This window comes from Gopherus flavomarginatus, chromosome 1, assembly GCF_025201925.1.
Source record: "Gopherus flavomarginatus isolate rGopFla2 chromosome 1, rGopFla2.mat.asm, whole genome shotgun sequence".
Taxonomy (NCBI): Eukaryota; Metazoa; Chordata; order Testudines; family Testudinidae; genus Gopherus; species Gopherus flavomarginatus.
In genome coordinates, this window is record NC_066617.1 from 178,304,077 (window position 1) to 178,328,639 (window position 24,563).

Genomic DNA, 24,563 nt, shown 5'->3' on the forward strand with positions numbered 1-24,563 from the left:
CTTCCAGTGATACACAGGTAGTTGCAGATTGGGGGCTAGAGGTCCCCATCAATAGCAAATCATGAAGTGGAGCAGGTTCTGACAGTGATTATAGAAACAGGATGAAAAAATTCCAGCGTTGGACAAAACGGACACTAGAGTGCCTGAATTTTCAGATGTGCTGAACACATGTAGCACCTACTGAAGTCAGCTGAAGTTGTGGATGCTCAACACTCCGTAAATCGGGCACATACACCTCTACCCCAATATAACACTGTCCTCGGGAGCCAAAAAAATCTTACCGCGTTATAGGTGAAACCGCATTACATCGAACTTGCTTTGATCCGCCAGAGCGCATATCCCCGCCCCACCAGAGCGCTGCTTTACCACGTTATATCCGAATTCGTGTTATATCGGGTCTCGTTATATCAGAGTAGAGGTGTACTGCCCAAGTCACTGTAAATCCTGAAAGGGAGCTGTGTATAACTGCACTCTATCCATACAAAACTGGATGAGACACCATGAGGGGAAAGGAAGGAGGAGTTATCTGCAATGACACTTCATCTCTCTGATGCCTCTAAATCATAGTGTAACATACATGGGGAAAATATTGCAAATTAAGCCTTCTAAGCGGTGTTAATATTCAAAATGCAGCCTAAAGAAGAGGGCAAAACATGATTATCAACCTGTCATAACCTATTCCCAGATTTGGACCTTAGCGTCCAAAATATGGGGGTTAGCATGAAAACCTCCAAGCTTAGTTACCAGCTTGGACCTTGCAAAGCTGCCACCACCCAAAAAATTAGAGTGTTTTGGGGCACTCTGGTCCCCTCAAACCTTCCCTGGGGACCCCAAGACCGAAATTCCTTGAGTCTCACAACAAAGGGGAATAAACCATTTCCCTTCCCCCCTCCAGGTGTTCCCTCCCTGGGTTCCTGGAGAGATACACAGAAGCAAGCTCCGTGAATCTAAACAGAGGGATTCCACCCTCCCTATTTCCAGTCCTGGAAAGACTGAAAGACAGAAAGAGAATGAACCAAGGTGACAATTCCACACGTGATAGTGCGAAGGAGAGACACAGGGGACAGGTAGCTTTGGCCTTTCTATGGTAACAGATCTAGCACATAGTATTTACCATTTATATTACGATTACATCCAAAGGCTGCAGTCAGGACTGAGGTCACATTGTGGTAGTTATAGAAACACAAATGAAGAGCCAATCCTTACATTGGACACCTTACCAAAAAATTGTTCATCTGCATACCCTAGCAGGCTCAAATATGCTTTGAGTGAAGAAGGGGAAGGTCAGCTATATGATTGCAATTTACAGTAGGAATCCCATAGTATATGAAGTACTTCATCGAACTCTGCCACCCTTGAGAAATATGATCTTAGTTGATATCCTTGTTGTAATCACTTGTAAATAGATATCATTATATGAAGACCCTTGTGGTCCCGTCTAACCCTAAGGTTCTATGATTCTGTGGGTATGCACAATACACTTTCAGTAAGAGGATGGTGCCATGTGCCTGCCTCTCCCATAATAGACCCTAGGGAACAGGAATATCCACTGTGAACACTCGTTTTATAGTGCTGATCACTGATTTAATTTTCAATCTCTACACACGGAAGACTGCATCAGTCATTGTACTTTATGGGCCTGCTTCGCTTGATTCTTATGGCCGGTGCCTTGTATAATGCAGGTGTACATGGCTAAACAAGGGACAAGGCAGTGGTGAATCTGCCCTATGTCTTTAAGTGTTTGAGGTAACAAATCAGATAAGGTAGTGTTGGGTACAGTATGAGAACCTGAATGGAACAGAACAGAATTATAAAGCTAGGGAAAAAAAGGCCTCAGTTTGATTATTAAAATGGTGAGCTCTTTGGAGCAGGGTCTGTGTTTGTACAATACATACTATAATGGGGGTCTTAACTTCTTAGGCACTGCTGAAATAGAAATAGTAACATCAAAAAGAACCCTGTATGGTTTCTGACAGATAATCAACCTCACATCACAATTATAATCTTAACTGTTTATACCTTGAGGTAACATCAAGTTTCTGGCAGGCTGATAGGTAGCCTGAGAGATGATGGTTCTGAATAGTATCTTGATATTGCAGATTGGTTTTGTTAGCAGCTTACGGGTCCTTGGGTCCAAATCAAATTTCCTTGTGCGTGGAAAAGCATATGAGGTGGAAAGTTATGAAGAAACATATGACAGAATGGCAAAAAAAAACCCCAGAAAAACAAAATGTGTACTGCAGTATTCTTTTTAGATCCAAAGATGAGTTGTAGGGGTTTATCTTGGATCTGAACTTGCCAAAATTTGGATTATCTAGTTCACAGGAATAGGGTTATTGCATAACAGATATAAGCTAGTCCAGCACTTTGAACATACTCTCTTGGGCATGTTTTCATAATGACTTCCCTGTTCTGACAACACATTTAGTGAGGGGCCTGAACCAAAATCCACTAATCCAAACCCTAGAAACTTTTCCATTAGCACTAACGGATCAGATCCCAAAACTATTCAACCATTGCAAATCAGGACATAGCCCTTAAACAGAGAATCATTTTCTAAAATACAAGCACCTGTTCCTCCAGCTGACTTCAGTGGGCCCCGTGGGAGTTCAGCACCTCTGAAAATCAGGCCTAGAATGTGTTTGAAATCTTCAGCCAAATTAGCTACAAATTCATAGCACTGACCAATACCTTAGAAAATTCAACAGCAAATACTGTAGTCTTCTTTTACTAGATCTCTTCTAGATCTAGTAAAAAACATTACAACTGGATCTACAGTCTGTCCAATTTTTTATTTTATTTGCCCACTGCACTTCTTAGTATATGCTATGAACTCACCTGAAAAGCTATCCCTCCCCTCTCAGTGGTTTGAGCATTGGCCTGCTAAACCCAGGGTTGGGAGTACAATCCTTGGGGGCTACTTAGGGATCTGGGGCAAAATCAGTACCTGGTCCTGCTAGTGAAGGCGGGGGGCTGGACTTGAGGACCTTTCAGGGTCCCTTCCAGTTCTATGAGATAGGTATATCTCCATATATTATATAGTTTCAGATTAGACTGTAAACTGTTTGGGGCAAGGACCATTTCTTCATATGTGTTTGTTAACAGCTTAGACAGAATGGGGCCTGATCGTGACTGGGCCTTTGGATGATATTGCAATACAAAATAATACATAAAAATGTTGTAAGTGCCTGTCTGCAATGGCAATAGGTACTCTACAAACCAATGAAATTGATAAATATAAAATAAATATTCCACTCCACAGCAGCCCCCCTTCTGGCCCATTTTCTTTCTATTAAGTAAACCCAAATGGGTTGACATGAGCAGTGACTGGAGAGTGATATAGTTGGGTGCAGTGGAAGCTGTTAAAAACAACCTTGCATCATCACCAAGGACATAGAAATATGCATTCTCAGTGCATTTCTTCTTCTTAGTGGGGCCAGCTGATTCAAAGTCATTTGAGCTTTGGACAGAGAGATGTGTTGTCTGAGTTGAAGACTGGACACTTGAGACCATCATTCTCCCTTGATTTATACCTGTTTATACAGGTGTAACCCCATGGACTTCAACATTGTTACTCCTGACTGATGTCGGTGCAAGATACTCAGCCCCTGGGCTGCACAGAAGTGAGTCTCCACCCGGTTTAGAACCAGATGTACAGAACAAATATAAAGTGGGCACTTACTTTGCTGTGGTAGTGTAGAGCTGAGCTGGCACGGAAAACATTAGGAAGAGGTGGTTGTCTGAAATGGACATGAATCCTCCCTGCTGTTTTTCAAAGGAGGGAAGATTACTGTTTCCTTTTGACCACCCAAATCACCTGAATAGGCATCCAGGTGATGAGAGAGGCACTGGGAGTCTGTTGCGAATACTTCACAGTGAAAGGTATAGAAAATGACTTGTTGATTTACAAGAGTAAGAAAATTCCTGGCCCCACTGAAGTCAATGGCAAAGCACCTATTGACTTAACTGAGGCCACAATGTCATGCTAAGTGTAGTTTTGGATGATTTATCATGTGTATAAGCAGGTATCTTTCCCCTCTTCACAATATGTGTGTATAGCTCCACTCTAGTTTTATTGTCCACTGTTGTTTATCCTTAGGCTGTAACGTTAGAGTGTAAGAAATAAGAATATATTTGGCATATGAGAATAGCGCAGCTGAAGTTGACGTATCTTAGATCAAATTAAAATTACTTACTTCACATCCTCGTGGTGCCGGATGGACGGCCGCAGCTCCCCCCTCAACTTTGCTTCCGCCTCTCGCACTGTGGAGTTCAGCAGTCGACGGGAGAGCGATCGGGGATCAATTTATTGCGTCTACACTACATGTGATAAATCAACCCCCGATAGATCGATCGCTACCCGCCAATCCGGTGGGTACTGTAGACGTACTCTTACAAACACAAGTAGAACAAGGATGTTTAATGTACTAAAATACATATCTTTCAGCTTTGGAACTGCAGCCTTTTTGTCCTGTTCCAGTCAAAACTGAAAGAGAAGTTTATTGATTAAAGTCCGGTCTCTAGTGGTCATAAGGAACCATTACAAATTACCAATAACAACTCACTGTGGCCATTTGCCAGTCTTTCTTCTCCCATTGATTACTTCCAGAGAACTTTAAAGTAGCTTAACAAAGCTGGGACCAAGTTTCCATCTTGGCAGCCTAACCTAGCTGCTCAACTCCTATGCTGAAAGAGGTACCTCAAATGGATGTTTGGATGTGCTGATCTCAGTATCTAGTTTTAGGTACCCATGTTTGAAAACGTTGTTCCCCTTCTTTAACTTGCTAGGTTTTTAAAGCTCAACAGCTTCCATTTTACCAGTGTCTAGCAGAAGGAAGGGACTCTAGATCCAAAAAGCTTGTGGGCAATATAAATTTCTGTTCAATTAATGAAAAATGTAGTTATTCTACATATATTTAACCCTTGGAACTCACTGCCATAACATATTATTGAGGTCAAAAGCTTAGAAAGTTTTAAAAAGTGGCTTAATCATGTATATAGATAACAACATGCATGATTTCATTAGATAGGTCATCAATTTATATGGCATAAAAATCGTTCATGTTTTAGGACAAGTAAACCACTGTCTAGGGTTAAGAAGAAATATCCTCTGTGGGGACTGTGGAGGTTCATTGTCCCCTATGGAAGTTTCACATCTGCCTCTGAAGTATCTAGTTATTAGCACTGATCACTGGGTATGAATGGGTAAGTCCTCTACTTAGACGCGATAGCTGATGGATTTCTTCACCAAGTAGTTGTTGAACCAACAAGAGGGGATGCCATTTTAGATTTGGTTTTGGTGAGTAGAGAGGACCCTCATAGAAGAAATGGTTATAGGGGACAACCTTGGTTCGAGCGATCATGAGCTAATTCAGTTTAAACCAAAGGGAAGGATAAACAAAAATAGATCTGGGACTAGGGTTTTTTATTTCAAAAAGGCTAACTTTAAAGAATTAAGGAAATTAGTTAGGCAAGTGGATTGGACTGAAGAACTTGGGGATCTAAAGGTGGAGGAAGCCTGTAATTACTTCAAGTCAAAGTTGCAGAAACTATCAGAAGCCTGCTTCCCAAGAAAGGGGGGAAAATTCATAGGCAAGAGTTGTAGACCAAGCTGGATGAGCAAGCATCTCAGAGAGGTGATTAAGAAAAAACAGGAAGCCTACAAGGAATGGAAGTTGAGAGGGATCAGCAAGGAAAGCTACCTTATTGAGGTCAGAACAGGTACGGATAAAGTTAGAAAGGCCAAAAGCCATGTAGAGTTGGACCTTGCAAAGGGAATTAAAACCAATAGTAAAAGGTTCTATAGTCATATAAATAAGAAGAAAACAAAGAAAGAAGAAGTGGGACCGCTAAACACTGAGGATGGAGTGGAGGTTAAAGATAATCTAGGCATAACCCAATATCTAAACAAATACTTTGCCTCAGTCTTTAGTGAGGCTAATGAAGAGCTTAGGGATAATGGTAGGATGACAAATGGAAATGAGGATATGGAGGTAGATATTACCACATCTTAGGTAGAAGCCAAATTCAAACATCTTAATGGGACTAAATTGGGGGGCCCAGATAATCTTCATCCAAGAATATTAAAGGAACTGGCACATGAAATTAAAAGCCCATTAGCAAGAATTTTTAGTGAATCAGTAAACTCAGGGGTTGTACTGTATGACTTTTGCTAACATAGTTCCTATTTTTAAGTAAGGAAAAAAAAGTGATCCAAGTAACTACAGGCCTGTTAGTTTGACATCTGTAGTATGCAAGGTCTTGGAAAAAATTTTGAAGGAGAAAGTAGTTAAGGACATTGAGGTCAATGGTAGTTGAGACAAAATACAACAAGGTTTTACAAAAGGTAGCTCGTGCCAAACCAATGATCTCCTCCTTTGAGAAGGTAACAGATTTTTTAGACAAAGGAAATGCAGTAGATCTAATTTACCTCAATTTCAGTAAGGCATTTGACACGGTTCCACATGGGGAATTATTAGCTAAATTGGAAAAGATGGGTAAGGAACTGGTTAAAGGGGAGACTACAACGGGTCGTACTGAAGGGTGAACTGTCAGGCTGGAAGGAGGTTACTAGTGGAGTTCCTCAAGGATCGGTTCTGGGACCAATCTTATTTAATCTTTTTATTACCGACCTTGGCACAAAAAGTGGCAATGTGCTAATAAAGCAGGGGTTCTCAAACTGGGGGTCGGGACCCCTCAGGGGGTCGCGAGGTTATTACATGAGGGGTCACGAGCTGTCAACCTCCACCCAACACCTCGCTTTGCCTCCAGCATTTATAATGGCATTTAATATACAAAAAATGTTTTTAATTTATAAGGAGGGGCGCACTCAGAGACTTTCTATGTGAAAGGGATCACCAGTAAAAAAAAATTTTGAGAACCACTGTAATAAAGTTTTCAGATGACACAAAGCTGGGAGGTATTGCCAAGACAAAGAAGGACCGGGATATCATACAGGAAGATCTGGATGACCTTGTAAACTGGAGTAATAGTGATAGCATGAAATTTATTAGTGAAAAGTGCAAGGTCATGCATTTAGGGATTAATAACAAGAACTATTGTTATAAGCTGGGGAGGCATCAGCTGGAAGTAACAGAGGAGGAGAAGGACCTCGGAGTATTGGTTGATCACAGGATGACTATGAGCCACCAATGTGATATGGTTGTGAAAAAAGCTAATGTGGTCTTGGGATGCATCAGGCAAGGTATTTCCAATAGAGATAAGGAGGTGTTAGTTCTGTTATACAAGGCACTGGTGAGACCTCATCTGGAATACTGTGTGCGGTTCCTGTGTCCCAAGTTTAAGAAGGATGAATTCAAACTGGAACAGGTTCAGAGAAGGGCTACTAGGATGAGCCGAGGAATAGAAAACCTGTCATATTGCTTATTTAGCCTAACCAAAAGAAGGTTGAGGGGAGATATGATTGCTCTGTATAAATATATCAGAGGAATAAATACCAAGGAGGGAGAGGAATTACTGAAGCTCAGTACCAATGTGGACACAAGAACAAATGGATATAAACTGGCTATCAGGAAGATTAGACCTGAAATTAGATGAAAGTTTCTAATCATCAGTAAAAGCAGCAAAGAATCCTGTGGCACCTTATAGACTAACAGACGTTTTGGAGCATGAGCTTTCGTGGGTGAATACCCACTTCCTCAGATGCATGCATCTGAGGAAGTGGGTATTCACCCACGAAAGCTCATGCTCCAAAACGTCTGTTAGTCTATAAGGTGCCACAGGATTCTTTGCTGCTTTTTCAGATCCAGACTAACACGGCTACCCTCTGATACTTCTAATCATCAGAGGAGTGAAGTTCTGGAACAGCCTTCCAAGGGGAGGAGTGGGGGCATCTGGCTTCAAGACTAAGCTTGATAAGTTTATGGAGGGGATGGTATAATGGGATAGCCTAATTTTGGCAATTAATTGATCTTTGACTACTAGCGGTAAATATGCCCAATGGCTTGTGATGGGATGTTAGATGGGGTGGGATCTGAGTTACTACAGAGAATTCTTTCCTGGGTTTCTGTCTGGTGAGTCTTGCCCACATGCTCAGGGTTTAACTGATTGCCATATTTGGGGTCAGGAAGGAATTTTCCTCCAGGGCTGATTGGCAGAAGCCCTAGGGTTTTTTCACCTTCCTCTGCAGCATGGGGCACGGGTCACTTGCTGGAAGATTCTCTGCACCTTGAAGTCTTTAAACCATGATCTGAGGACTTCAGTGGGTCAGACACAGGTTTGATACAGGAGTGGGTGGGTGAGATTCTGTTGCCTGCATTGTGCAGGAGGTCAGACTAGATGATCATAATGGTTCCTTCTGACCTTAAAGTCTATGATTCTCTGATACTTCTTTACTGGCATTTTATACTCTGCAAATAAAATAAAAAACCTTAACTATAATGATGTGATAAAGTGAAAAGATTTTTTAGATCACAGGCAGTCTGATAAGACCAATGTACAAAGGGATTTGCTGATCCTCATGTACACCTATGCGCTGGTGATGGATTGCCCCCCACCCTCCGGGACGCCACCTGATGTACTAGGGTACCATTGAGCCCACCTGTTCCACCAGCCTGGGCTCCCTTACACTGTCTTGCTGAGCCAGGCCCTCAAGCCTCTTCCAGCACACACACAGGTAGGGACACACCCAGCTGCAGAAAGACACAGACACTGAGATCAGCTCTGCATAGGAAGGCTTCAGCTAGAGAGTTGCCCAGCACTCAAGTGCACACCCCCTCTGGAGTGTAAACTCAGAATTGTATCATCTTGCACTGCACAGAGAGCTATACAGCATAAGCTCATGAAATCCACCCACCCCCCAATGTGGAGGAAGATATGCACAGCTTCCCCCTGCCCCTCGTTATGAATTCCACAAACTGGTTTTAGAGAAAACAAAAACAAGTTTATTAACTACAAAAGATAGATTTTAAGTGACTATAAGTGATAGCAAACAGATCAAAGCAGATTACCTTAGTACAGGGGTCGGTAACCTTCGGCACGCAGCGCCTCAGGGTAATCTGCTGGCGGGCCACGAGACATTTTGTTTATGTTGACCGTTCACAGACACGGCCCCCCGCAGCTCCCAGTGGCTGTGGTTCCCTGTTCCCAGCTAATGGGAGTTGTGGGAAGCTATGAATCTATGCAAACCACCAAATGATGTAACTAAATTGATTTCAGTAGAGTAACTGCATAAATGAATTTGACCTCTAATAAATAGCTGAACTGAAATCAACATTATAAGGCCACTATCTGCAGCCAGGGTGGATTGATTAAAATCAAAGCAATGTAAATCATTGATTTAAATCAGCAAGCAGGAACCTTTGATTTAATACAATCTATTTTAATCATGTTTTTCATTGTACTTTTTTGTTATTTTCCTAAAGAAAGGTTGAGTCACTGGTTGGTAACCATTAAAATATGTTGATTTGCAACTATCTATAGACTTTACTCTAAATTTGGTGCTTCTTTTTGCTAATTAGGAAGATACAATATAAGTATATACATTTTAAGCAATTATATAATATAATACACATTTATTCAGATTCTCGATTTTTCCATATTTTTATTATCTTAGAAAATGTTGAATGATGCATTTCTTATTTGCTAGATGATGATTAATTTTTTACTTAGTGATTTGTAGCAAACTCTACTTTATGGAAATTCAAATGCAATTAAAGGTGCACAAAAACAGCATTTTAATATTTTTATTAAATAAAACTACCTTAAATGGCTGGAAACATAAGAAAAACATTCTATCTAAGTTTTATCAAAACATGTTTTACATGTAAAACTATGTGATTTATTAAACAAAGGAAGCACTATCTGTAGTTTGTGAAATGAACTGATTATTTCTGGTCTCTATGGGCTGGTCTTCACTACGGGGAGATCGACGCTGCTGCAACTGATGCAGCAGGGATTGATTTAGTGGGTCTAGTGAAGACCTGCTAAATCGATGGCAGAGCACTCTCCGGTTGACCCCGATACTCCACTTCTCTGAGAAGAGTAAAGCAAGTTGACCATAGCACATCTCCCGTTGACACCGCGCGGTGAAGACATCAGGGTAAGTCAACCTAAGCTATTTCGATTCCAGCTACATTATTCACATAACTGGAGTAGTGTAACATAGGTCGATTTACCCCTGTAGCGAAGACAAGCCCTATACCTTTCAGGGTTATAGAGCTCATCCTCTTACACCTGGTTTTTATTCATAGATTGGAAAAAGAAAACAAGATTTCCTGCTTTTTCACCTCCCAATTGGTTTACTAACTTTAGATGAACCAGTCATTGAACTGAACTAGCTGAATAAACTGAAATGAAGAAAACATGGCATCCACAGAAAAGGCTGCTGCTTACAAAAGCTAATTTAGCACTTGAAAAACTCAGGTTCCATGTGCTTAACCCATGACTTCCACCCAGGGCCGGCTCTAGCCATTTCGCCGCCCCAAGCACGGCGGCACGCCACAGGGGGGTGCTCTGCCGCTCGCCGGTACCGCGGCTCCGGTGGACCTCCCGCAGGTGTCCCTGCGGAAGGTCCGCTGGTCCCGTGGCTCCAGTGAAGCATCCGCAGGCACGCCTGCGGCAGGTCCACCGGAGCCGCCTGCTGCCCTCCCGGCGACTGGCAGAGCGCCGCCAGTGGCATGCCGCCCCAAGCACGTGCTTGGCACACTGGGGCCTGGAGCCGGCCCTACTTCCACCAGTTTAGTTATTTGAATTTCTTTAAAACTTGTCAGCAAACATATACTGCTTAATATTATTTTGTATTGAATTTCATGATTTTAATAGATTATAAGTAGTTTAGATCTTAACATAGGTTATAAATTTCAAATTCAATGTTAAATAGGTTTATTTAAACCTGTACTTAATTTAAATTAAAATCCAAATTAAATTTCTAAACTTTTTTTTAATTAAAAAAAAACATTGATTTTTAATCTGCCCTCTCTGCAATGCTGCATTTATGTGTCAAGAGCCATTTTTTATGGATCTATACTTTGGCCATGAAAAGCCATTTTGGACTGAGACACAGCATAAGGTCTTAACAATGGTGCAAGCAAGACAAGGACCAAAACACCAGCTCTGGGCTCTCCATTCCTAGAGTATGGTGAAGAGATGCCAGTTAACTTTGCAGACCAGCAGTTTTATTTCCTAGCGTCCACCGAACTACCCAGCTGCTGCAAATAGATTCAATTCTCCTGATTTTTTAAGTAAGAAAATGTGACTGGTTTCTGGATAAAAGAAGAATAAATCAACCAGCACACACTAGTCGGTAAAGAAAGTATCTCCACTGAAGAACTTGGATTTCTTTCCCCCTACCTACTGTGACATGGTAACTGCCCTTGTGATGAAATAACAGTCTGATGTGAGACACTATCTGAGGCTTTTCTTATTGTCTGCCTCTTTCACTTCTTTCACAGTGCAGCCATTCGCTCCTCTGTGCCCACAGAAACCATGAAAAATGAGCTGCAGCTACCTGCCATGTGGCATCAGTCTCTGATTATCCTAGGAGTCATCCTGCAGGGGTGGAAATTTCTAAGATGCATAACGGAAAGGCTAGAATTATCACAGCGGAATGCTAAGAGCCAGGAGGTACCTCTTTCTTTTCTCTCTTTGTTTCCCCATCATTTCCCTTTTTTTTCTCTCTTTAAATCTATCATTTCCTTTCAGAGCACGTGTTCATTCTCCTGCAAGAGAAGCCAGGGAGCCCACTAGATAGTAACCACTGCCCTTGGGTTCAATGTGTCCCTGGGGCAGCTCCAGCATGAAGGGAAGGGAATAGTGTAGCCAGGAGTGGTGCGAGGGTTTTTGGCGCCCTAGGCGCAGGGCCGGCTTGCCAGTCGCGCGGCTCCAGTGGACCTCCCGCAGGCATTCTTGCTGACGGTCCGCTGGTCCCGCAGCTCCAGTGGACCACCTAGGTCACCTAAATGGAAGCGCCAGCCCTGACTGTAGCATCTAGAAAGCCCTAGTTCCTCTTTTATTGAGCACATTTTATAGGCAGCGCAAGTAGTGCTGCCTGTAGTTAAGGTTGCCTGACATTTTCATCTTAAGACCATGTGTTCAGTTGCTTAGAACTTGGACAAACTTTAACTATTCATGTTTAAATTCTATACACCAATGCCTGTAGTGATGGGGTCTGGGATACAGTGAGGGTCCTGGGACTGGAATGAGGACAGGATACAGCGGCCAGGGACAGAAGGGGTCAGGTTTGGGGAGAACAGGGGCAGAAGAGTCTGTGACCACGCTACAGCACATTCCTCTCGGAACCTGGAACCGAACCCAGGATTTCTGAGTCTCAACATTCTTTTACTGACAGAAAAAAGCAGTGAAATCCCATGGCAAAATGTGGGCCTCATCTCCCTCTAGCAGCTTGCCCATACAGAACATGACAACCTACTATTGCTATCAGTTACACTGTTAGCTCAAGTGACAGAGGTCTCTGCAGCAAATCTAAACATTTTAATCCTGCTGTGACCCGTATGGGTGTCAATATAGTTCTACTTCATGGCATTTGTTTTTTTCAGTTTGCTTTTTTAAAAACCTAAGACATTACATACAAAAAACCCTATATTAAAAACAGTTAACGTTGCAAAACTCGAGCATGCAAATGTGTTAGGAAATGCCAGAATTAATGTTGCCCATGCATTCAGAGAATGATTCAGGCTTGTGTACTGAATTAGGCTGTTTTCTCTAAGTTGTCTGCCTCATTTGTTGCAGAAGATGGAAGGTATGTAGTGAATGAGACAGGGCATTACAGGAAGAGAGAGGTCTCGTGGCTAAGGCAGCTGAACCACCCTGAAGAACTGGATTCTACCCCTGCGTCCGCTACATAATTCCTATGCGATGCTGGGCAAGTCATTTAAGCCAAACTTTTCACTATGTAGTCTTCATTTTGTTGGATGACCAATTTGAGGTGCTGGGGTCTGATGTGCAGAAATGCTGAGCACTTACAGCTGCAACTGAAGTTAAGGGGTACTGTGCTGTGCTCTAAACAAACAACAAGTGTTATAAATGCAAAGTTCTCTGAAAAATCAGGCCATTGGCATCTCAACCTGGGCACCCAAAATCAGTTCACACTTTTGATATTCATCTCTGATCCTTGTTTCCCTATCTCTAAAATGGGGACACCACCACCTCTTCATCTCATAGGGATGTTGTGAAAATAAATTCAGGAATGTGTGTGAAACATTCAGATATGATAGTGATGAACAACGTAGAAGGCACAAGGGGAAAACAACAATAAGTCTGTTTTCAGGTCACAATTTTAATAGTAGGCAATAAATGAGGCCTGGAGTCATACATAGAAGGATAAGGATAAAATGAATTACTGAATAGCCACTATGCAGTGAGCATCATCCATCCTGTGCACTGAATCAAGCAGGGGTTCAATGAAAAAAAATAGTGTGAGATCATGAAATTTAAGGTTATGTCTACATCATAATCAGTAGGTGTGATTGCAGCCCAGATAGACATAACTGAGCTAGCTTGATCTAATCAAAGCTAGTTCACGTAACAGATATGAAGCCACACAAGTATGGGTCCTGGAAAGGCAGGGCTAGCCCATGCCATTGCCTGTGCTGCCATGGCTTCACTGGTATTATTACTCGTGCTAGCTTTCATCCAGATCAAAGCTAGCTCAGGTATGTCTACATGCACCGACTGCAGTGTAAACATACCCAAAGGCTGTACCACCATGCACAGGGCTGTGTCTAGTGGGGTGAGGGGGCCCAGGGCCAAATTAGCTGGTATGGGCCCCTCAACACTTTTTATAGAGGTGAATAATATGTTTTCTACTGGATTAAGGCTAGTTAGATTTTTGACAAACTCTGAGCAAATGATGCCCCTCAATGAGTCGGACAGCGATGCAAAGGCAAAGAAAAGGAGACAGAGGGAAAGCCTTCATTTTCCAGAGCATTTTCTTTGTAACAAGGTAAGCTTGCTACTCGGTAGTGCTATCTGAGTGCCATGTTTTTCTTTCTTTTATGGTGTACTTACTTTCATTTATTTTAATTGGATCTGGGACTGAGGACAATCGTCAAACCTTAAGCCTCCAAACAACAAAGCCGGGTACACTCCACCGCCGCAGTGGTCTTTCGGCTGGCGCCCGCCAGCCAAAAAGGTTGGTGACCACTGGGCTATTGCAACGCTCAACCCCCCACCCTCAGCCTTCCTGCAAAAAAACAAACTTGTTTCAAATGTGCTGAAATCCAAATGAAAGCGATCGGCCCCCAGGGCACGATGAGGAGCAATGGGAGAAAGAAGTCTCTCCTCCCTCTACCCCCAGCACTGCCCATTGCAATCACTTTCCCTGTGCGACCCCACTGGGCAGCGTTTGCGCTGCCAGCCCCTGGACAGCGCAGCAATTCTCTCCTGTTCTCCAGGAGTCTGGGCAGCAGCCCCATCACCACCTCCTGGGGAAACCCCCCTCTGCACCCATGCAAACCACAGCACAATAACTGCCTCTTCCCCCGCACCTCCAGCGAGCAAGTCACACCGGGAGGAGACGGGATTGGGAAAAGTGAATCCCCCTCAAAATGGGAGCCCCGTGATCGGCTTGGCTAGTAACAAATGCAGCTGAACAGCATAAGCAGAAAACTCTCCCCCGCCCCCAACACACACACATACAAACAGCTCCAGCCTCCAAATGTAGCAGAAGCGTGGGAGCCCCCAAAGCACAGGCCCTGAGTGGTCGCCCTGATTCACCATACCCAAAGGGATAGCTCTGATCATGCATATGCAAGAGCAGGGGCGGCTCTATGTTTTTTGCCGCCCCAAGCACGGCAGTCAGGCAGGCTTCGGCGGCGTTTCTGCAGGAGGTCTGCCAGTCCCGCGCCTTCGTCGTACCCGCCGCCGAAACCATGGGACTGCCAGACCTCCCACAGAAGCGCTGAAGAAGGATGCCTGACCGCTGCCCTCACAGCGACTGGCAGCCTGCCCCCTGCGGCTTGTACTTGCTACCCCAGGCACGCACTTGCGGCGCTGGTGCCTGGAGCCGCTCCCGTGCAAGAGACAGCACAGGCAACCTTATTTTTGGCATCATCTAACTTTTGAGGGTTTGACTTTGTAACCTTTACATTCTTCTAATGTATTTTTTGTATGACATGCTGTGTACGATTGGCATTAGGAGTGGAAAGACTTACTAGACAACATGCTACCCTCTCTGGCCTGTGCAGCAGTGGGCAACAGACTTCTTGGCCCTGCAGGAAATCCTCACCAAAGTAAAAGATTCCATTTCACTTCTCACAAGGGTCCTAATGACTCTTTATCATCTTTGCTCATATCCATATCTCCACCATTAGCTCTAAAGCCCTGCCAGGGAGTGACCATTCTCTCCTGGGGTGAAATGAGAGCTCAGTCCTATGTTTAGTCCTTCTGAAATGTTGCCACCCTGACTGCTGTAGGCACTCAGACAGATGTTGCCTATCAATACCATATGCATGAGTGTCTTTTTTTAACTGAGTGGAGCTATACTGTTTTTCAGACTAATGTGTGTCCCTGAATGGGCACAGCAGATTGTTGGAGCTGTTGTGCTGAACATGGCTCAGGCCTGATGGAGCACATTCAAAAGGCCTGTTTCTCCACTGCCCCTCGTGCAGCCAGTTACACCTGTGCAAACTGAGGGGATAATGTATAGTATATAATGCCACCATTCTGATCTGGTAGCGTTTTGCACCAACTTCACACTGATGTAAATGACAAGACAGTGAAGAATAAGGCCCAGATGGTTTAGTAGATGTTCCGAGGAGCACCCATTTTATATTAACGTGGGCATCTAAATGAATGGTTTTTAAAGTGTCAACATTTTTATGAATGATGATAAAGAAACTACGGTAATTCCCATCTGCAGGGCCTGTTTATTCAGAGCACACCGGGGAATTAGCTCACAGAACTGGACATGCTTTGCTATTATGAAGGGCTGTTTTCGGTTTTCTTCTCCAGACTGACATTAACTATTCCACTACAGCAGAACACCCCTGCACGTAGCAGCCGCATCTGGGAACGTGGACATAGTGAAATTTCTCCTGCCTCAGAATGCAGACATGGATATCCAGGATCTCTTTGAATACACCTCACTCCAGGATGCTACTAAGTTCAAGTAGGTTTCTTCAGCATACGACAACTACTCAGTCCCTCCATCACTAGGGGAAGAGGCTCGAGGGCTCTCATTTTTTAAAATACCATTTCTCCTACGGTCTTTCTCCCTCCTATCTTTTGCTCGCGCTAACTGTCCACCAGAATGATAGATGAATATAGATGAGCGGAGAGAGGCAGAACAAGGAATACAGACTGTATTTTCAGTGGCTTTGCTTAGTGCTGACAATGCATTTGTGCAATACGATAAACAGTGTAAAGAGAGCTCCTTCTTGAAGAGCTTGCAAGATAAGTGTGATGTTGCACTCTATATGATTTTCTGAAAGTATGAGTGTGAAGATAATGCAACTAAAATATGCTTCATGCAAAAGGTCTCTTGTAAGGTATCATTACAAAGCTTATAATCTACTGAGTGGTCATCCTATTTGTATGAATGTATCACTCTTGTATCTGAAACTAGAAATATGAAGTATCAGAGGGGTAGCCGTGTTCGTCTGGATCTGTAAAAGCAGCAAAGAATCCTGTGGCACCTTATAGACTAACAGACGTTTTGGAGCATGAGCTTTCCTGGGTGAATACCCACTTCGTCAGATGCATGTAGTGGAAATTTCCAGGGGCAGGTATATATATGCAAGCAAGCTAGAGATAACGAGTTTAGTTCAATCAGGGAAGATGAGGCCCTGTTCTAGCAGTTGAGGTGTGAAAACCAAGGGAGGAGAAACTGGTTTTGTAATTGGCAAGCCATTCACAGTCTTTGTTTAATCCTGAGCTGATGGTGTCAAGTTTGCAGATGAACTGAAGCTCAGCAGTTTCTCTTTGAAGTCTGGTCCTGAAGTTTTTTTGCTGTAGGATGGCTACCTTAAGATCTGCTATGGTGTGGCCAGGGAAGTTGAAGTGTTCTCCTACAGGTTTTTGTATATTGCCATTCCTAATATCTGATTTGTGTCCGTTTATCCTTTTCCATAGAGACTGTCCAGTATGGCCGATGTACATAGCAGAGGGGCATTGCTGGCATATGATGGCGTATATTACATTGGTGGAAGTGCAGGTGAATGAACCGGTGATGGTGTGGCTGATCTGGTTAGGTCCTGTGATGGTGTCGCTGGTGTAGATATGTGGGCAGAGTTGGCATCGAGGTTTGTTGCATGGATTGGTTCCTGAGTTAGAGTTACTATGTTGCAGTGTGCAGTCACTGGTGAGAATATGCTTCAGGTTGGCAGGCTGTCTGTGGGCGAGGACTGGCCTGCCACCCAAGGCCTGTGAAAGCGAGGGATCATTGTCCAGGATGGGCTGTAGATCCCTGATGATGAGTTGGAGGGGTTTTAGCTGGGGACTGTATGTGATGGCCAGTGGAGTCCTGTTGGTTTCTTTCTTGGGTTTGTCTTGCAGTAGGAGGCTTCTGGGTACACGTCTGGCTCTGTTGATCTGTTTCCTTATTTCCTCGTGCGGGTATTGTAGTTTTGAGAATGCTTGGTGGAGATTTTGTAGGTATTGGTCTCTGTCTGAGGGGTTAGAGCAGATGCGGTTGTACCTCAGTGCTTGGCTGTAGACAATGGATCGTGTGGTGTGCCCGGGATGGAAGCTGGAGGCATGAAGGTAGGCATAGCAGTTGGTAGGTTTTTGGTATAGGGTGATCTTACAGTAACATGATCATGTCACCTGAACTGAAATCCATCTTTAATGGTGGTTTTCCATTTAGAAGGAGGGGTGGGAACCCAGAGGGACAAAGGATTCCCGCCTTATGCAAAAGATATATAAGTGGGTGGAACAGAACAAATTGGGTAGCAATCATGAGAAATCCCGTAGCTATGGCATGAGCTGGAACAAGGGCTGTACCAGGGGAAAGGATTGTGCCCAGACTAGGAAGGCATCCAGTCTGTGAAAGAAACATATTGAAACATCTCTGAGAGTAAGATCTTATCTGTATTCAGTTTTATTACTGTATTAGGCTTAGATTTGCGCGTTTTATTTTATTTTACTTGGTAATTCACTTTATTCTGTCTGCTGTTACTTAGAACCACTTAAATCCTACTTTCTGTATTTAATAAAATCACTTTTTACTTATTATTTAACCCAGAGTATGTATTAATACTCGGGGAGAGGGCAAACAGCTGTGCGTATCTCTCTATCAGTGTTATAGAGGGTGAACAATTTATGAGTTTATCCTGTATAAGCTTTATACAGGTTAAAACGGATTTATTTGGGGTTTAGACCCCATTGGGAGTTGGGCATCTGAGTGTTAAAGACAGTAACACTTCTTAAGCTGCTTTCAGTTAAGCCTACAGCTGTTAGGGGATGTGGTTCAGACCTGGGTCTGGGTTTGCAGCAGGCTAGCGGGTCTGGCTCAAACCAGGCAGGGCACTGAACTCCTAAGCTGGTAGGGCAGAGAAAGCAGGGGCAGAAGTAGTCTTGGCACATCAGTCGGCAGATCTAAGGGGGTTACTGTGATCCAACCTGTCACTGTAAGGAAGAAAGGAAAGGAGGACAAAGAGCTGAGCAAGACTGACATAGAAAGAGAGAGAATGGGAGAGCTGTACTCAGTGAAATAAAGCAACAGATAGAGAGAAAAGAATCCCAAAGGGTGTTACAGAAACAGTAAGGTCAGAGGGAGGTATCCAGTCACATGTAGCCAAATATACAGCAACAAAGGTATTTTCCTGGAGAGTGAAATTGGAGTCTTCTGATTAGTTTTATTGCTCTTTCTTCTAACACTTCAGAAACTTTGATGTTAGCAAAGCTGTCATGGGATAAGAGGGAAGGTCTTCTTATGGATCGGTAACTGGCTAAAAGATAGGAAACAAACAGTAGGAATAAATAGTCAGTTTTCAGAATGGAGAGAGGTAAATAGTGGTGTCCTCCAGAGGATGTGGTAAAAGGGGTAAACAGTGAGGTGGCAAAATTACAGAACTACTCAAGATAGTTAAGTCCCAAGCAGACTGTGAAGAGCTACAACAGGATCTCACAAAACTGGGTGACTGAGCAACAAAATGGCAGATGAAATTCAATGTTTATAAATGCAAAGTAATGCACATTGGAAAACATAATCCCAACTATACATATAAAATGATGGGGTCTAAATTAGCTGTTACCACTCAAGAAAGAGATCTTGAAGTCATTGTGGATAGTTCTCTGAAGACATCCACTCAATGTGCAGCGGCAGTCAAAAAAGCAAACAGAATGTTGGTAATCATTAAGAAAACGACAGAGGAGACACAAAAAATATCATAGTGCCTCTATATAAATCCATGGTACACCCACATCTTGAATACTGTATGCATCTCAACGAAGATATACTGGACTTGGAAAAGGGCCATGGAAAAGGTTCAGAAAAGGGCAACAAAAATGATTAGGGGTATGGAATGGCTTCCATATGAGAAGCGATTAATAAAACTGGGATTTTTCATCTCGGAAAAGAGACGACTAAGGGGGGATATGATAGAGGTCTATAAAATCATTACTAGTGTGAAGAAAGTAAATAAGCAAGCATTATTTACTACTTCTCAAACACAAGAACTAGAGGTCACCAAATGAAATTAATAGGCAGCAGGTTTAAAACTAACAAAAGGAAATATTTTTTCACACAACGCACAGTCAGCCTGTGGAGCTCTTTGCCAAAGGATGTTATGAAGGTCCACACTATAACAGGGTTAAAAAAAGAACTATATAAGTTCATGAAGGATAGATCCATCACTCACTATTAGGCAGGATGGACAGGGATGGTGTCCCTAGCCTCTGTTTGCCAAAAGCTGGGAATGGGCGACAGATGGATCACTTGATGATTACCTGTTCTGTTAATTTCCCTTTGGGGCACCTGGCATTGGCCCCTGTTGGTAGACAGGATACTGGGCTAGATGGATCTTTGGTCTGACCCAGTACGGCCATTCTTATGTTATGACTCCCTGTATGTTAGCTTGTTGACCTGTTGTGGGCAGCATTTCTGCTTATTCTCCTTGCTGAATAGTGGCTTCTGTGCATCCATATTTCCATATCGAAAGCAAAGTAGATTTCATTTCTCCCACTCTCTTTCTCATTACCTGCACTTCTTGTAATCCTCTGTTTGTCTCCTACTCACTCTCCACCACGTGTCTCTTTCCTTGCAGCCCCCTATGCCTTCAATAGCCTGCCTTTCCTTGTACGCCAAGTGCTTTTAAGTGATTGAAACTGTGAAATATGAAATTGGAATCATGTGCATGCAGTTTCATTCAGATGATTAAGTGTTAAGGACAGACCCAAGACTGAGCCACACAGAAAAAGTGAGAAAGACATAGACAGAATGACATGTAAGCTGTCCGGGGCAGGAAATGTTACCATATGTTTTACAGTGCCTAGCACAATGGGGCCTCTGAGCTGGCTGAGGCCTCTAAATTTCTGCCACAATAACAATAATACACAGTAATTAGTAATACTTATGTTACATATATCTACACAATTGCATATACATGCATCTGACGAAGTGGGTATTCATCCAGGAAAGCTCATGCTCCAAAACGTCTGTTAGTCTATAAGGTGCCACAGGATTCTTTGCTGCTTTTACAGATCCAGACTAACACGGCTACCCCTCTGATACAAGGAAAGGCAGACACAGAGGAAGTCACACAATAGACGGGAGATGGTAAGATAGAGACAAAAAAAAAGAAAAAAGGGGAGGAGGGAATAACAGACCCACAGAAGAAGACAGACAGACAGTGAAAGAGGCACATTAATCTTTCCAAGCCTATCAAATTTCTAACAGTACATGTCAACAAACATCAATTTCACTGTACACACACAGCCAAAAAAATATTCTGTTGATGATCACTGAAGTTTACAGATAGACAAAGTAAGAAAAATGCTACTTGAGGATTAAAGGTTTAATTGAAGGCAAATTACTTTGTATATTTTTACATATAATGTTGACGATTTTTTATCTCAGCATCTACTGTCATTAAATAATTATTGTCTGACTCCCACACCCATAATTTCCTGCAAATGTAAACATTTAAATTAATAAAAATAAGAACAAATGCTTAAAAATAAACATGATGATATCTGTTGGAATTTATATTAAAAATAAATGAAAATAGAATTCTACCAAGCCTACACGCTGAGAAACCTTTGTAGCAATAACAGAGCCCCATTCCTCTGTTAGAAGCCATCTGAGGGTATAGCTACACTTGCAGCTGTACAGCACTGGGAGTTACAGCTGTCTTCGTACAGCTGTGTAGGGGAAGCACTGCAGTGTGGCCACACTGACAGCTACCAGCGCTGCAGTGTGGCCACATTTGCAGCATTTGCAGTGCTGTTGGGAGTGGTGCATGATGGGCAGCTATCCCACAGAGCACCTCATCCCATTTTGGCGCCGTAGGTTGTGGGAAGGGGACGGAAGGGTGCAGGTCATTCCGCTTCCTGTCCCAAAGCCCCATGATGCATTGCTTCACATCCCAGCAGTCACTGTTTTTCCGTCCACGTTTGGCGCCATTGTGACTCTCCCAACAGTTTCTGTGGGAAATGGAGCCCGAGCTGCTGAGGAATATGCTGATGAGTCTCACCAGCACATCACGTTTGGCAGTTGAGCTATTCCTTCAGCTCCAAAGCAACAGTGAGGAGTCCGATGATGACGCGTATGACACTAAATTGCTTGTGGCATTCACGGAAATGCTCAGCACCGTGGAACACCGCTTTTGGGCTCGGGAAACAAGCACTGAGTGGTGGGATCACATCATCATGGAAATCTGGGATGACAAACAGTGGCAGCAGAACTTTCAGATGAGAAAAGCCACTTTCATGGGACTGTGTGCTGAGCTCGCCCCCACCCTGCGGCGCAAGGACACGAGATTGAGAGCTGCCCTGCCAGTGGAGAAGCAGGTGACTACTGCAATCTGGAAGCTGGCAACTCCAGACAGCTACCAATCGGTCGCAAACCAGTTTGAAGTGGGTAAGTCTACCACTGGAATCTTGTTGATGCAAGTTTGCAGGGCCATTAATCGCATCCTGCTAAGAAGAACCGTGACTCTGGGGAACATGCAGGACAATTGTGGATGGCTTTGCACAAATGGGTTTCCCTAACTGTGGGGGGGCAATAGATGGGACGCATATTCCTATTCTGGCACCACCCCAGCTGGCATCCGAGTACATTAATCGGAAGGGGTATTTCTCTGTGGTTCTCCAGGCGCTTGTGGATCACAGTGGGCGTTTCATTGACATTTACACAGGCTGGCCTGGAAAGGTGCATGATGCACGCATCTTTTGGAACAGTGGCCTGTTCAGGAAGATGCAGGCCGGGACTTTTTTCCCAGACTGAAAGATCACAGTAGGGGACATCGAAATGCCCATTGTGATCTTTGGAGACCCTGCTTACCCATTAATGCCTTCGCTCATGAAACCGTATACAGGGAAGCTTGACAGAAGCAAGGACCAGTTCAACTACAGGCTGAGCCGGTGCCAAATGACTGTGGAGTGTGCTTTTGGCTGTTTAAAAGGGCTCTGGCAATCTCTGTATGGGAAGCTAGACTTGGGGGAAAGCAGCATCCCTGGGTTATATCCGTGTGCTGTACCCTCCATAATATTTGTGAAGGGAAGGGTGAAACATTCAGTCAGGAATGGACCTCCGAGGTTCAACGCCTGGAGGCTGAATTTGCACAGCCAGAGAGCAGGGCTACTAGAGAGGCCCAGCACAGGGCTGCAAGGATTAGGGATGCCTTGAGGGAGGAATTTGAGGCTGAAAACCAACAGTAATGTTTGGTGCCTTGCACGGGAGTGAAGTGCAGTGGTTACAATGTTAGCAGGAATCTGTTTTTCCTAAAATGATTTGCAGTGCCTGTTTCTTTCCTGGGCTACGGTATCTTTCACTTTCTGCAATAATAAAGACGATTTTCAAAGCCAAGAATTCATTTATTGAAAAGAAAACAACTTTCTTGACAGACACACAACATTTTGGGAACCTAAAAGGGCAGGAGGGTGGGGTGGTGAACTGTACGGTCACATGTCCTGTCTGGAGTGCTGTGCAATGACTGCTGCACTTCAGGATGAAAATACTGCATGGTGATGGGAGTTGAGTGCAGAGGGTAAGGGTCGTAGTTCTCAGGGCTGGTAGGTGAACTTACAGGTGTTGGGGGCAGCTGGTGTTGGGGGCAGCTGGTGGTGGTAAGAACCTGGATGCTGGGGAAAGGGGTTTGGAGCTGACATTGGGGCACAAGGGAAAGAGCTTTGGGATGGGGGTGCGGGGGGGCGGCACGGTAGTACTCTGCCTGCATGGCTACGAGTGACTGGATAGAGTCTGCTTGACACGCCAGGATGCTTATCAGCTGCTTTGTGCTTTTCTTCTTAGCCGCTGCGTTTCTCTGGCGGATCCTGCTTTCCCTTTCTCTCTAGTCCTGCAGTTTTTTCCTCCAGTCCTGCAGTTTTTAACTCTCTCTGGCAGAGTGATCCATAACTGCTTTCAGCATGTCTTTGCTTTTTCGCAACTTCTTCCTGAGGTTTTGTACCCTCTGAGCAGTCGATGATATGGGCAGTCGAGTAGTCAAGGACACTTTTCGAAAGGCAAAAATGGCCACAGTTAACAGAGGCAGCATTGTTTATAATCTCACCCAGACAGTTATTCCCACACAGTGAAGGAGTTTACAGTCTTCACTTTAGCATACTTTTCCCATACCAAACAGAGTGCACATAACCCACAGGAGCCCTGAAATGGTGAGTAAGGGGGACTGATTGCTTCAGGGATGTGCAGGGGTTTCTGCCCGTTGGGGAAAGCAAACTGCTGCAGGAGGCATCTACACTGAACAGTCTCCCAACATTTTCCACAGGAGTTAATCCTGGAAGATATCTCACTGCTGCAGGTCACCTGGGAAGAGCGGGAGGGTCTTCTACAGCAATGTGGATTCCGCCCTGGCCCCTATGCAGCTTTCCTGTGTGCAGCAATGGTCCCCCCACCCCTCGCGGCATAGTGGCGCAGATGCATTAGCCTGAGTGGGACAAGGACCACGGTGGCTCTCCCTATAAACTTGCGCAAGCACACTGCCCACGCTCTGGCTGAAACTTTTGAAGAGATTACTGAGATCGATTACCACGACGTGATAGACCACATCAATGGGCTATTCCACATTTAGGCATGCATGCATGCATGCAGCCATAACCCCTCCTCCTCTCCCGAAACATTTCCATCCTGAAAATAAAAGCCGTTTACCGGTAACCCGCTCCTCTGCTTGTCCTTCACTAAGTACCGGCTGCTGCAACTGGCTACCTTCCTCCTGGGACTCCGGGGTGTCTCCCCCCACCCCAGTACCCTCACTCTCGCTTTCCTCCTCCTTCTCTTCCTCCTCCCCCTGCTCTGAAGTGTCCATCATGGTCGTCAGATTGGCAGTGGGGTCACCCCCAAGTACCGTGTCCAGCTCCTTGTAAAAATGGCAGGTCGTGGGGGCAGCGCCGGAGCGGCGGTTTCCCTTGCAGGCTTTGCAGTAGGCACTCCGCAGCTCCTTTACTTTAACCCTGCACTGCACCGCGTC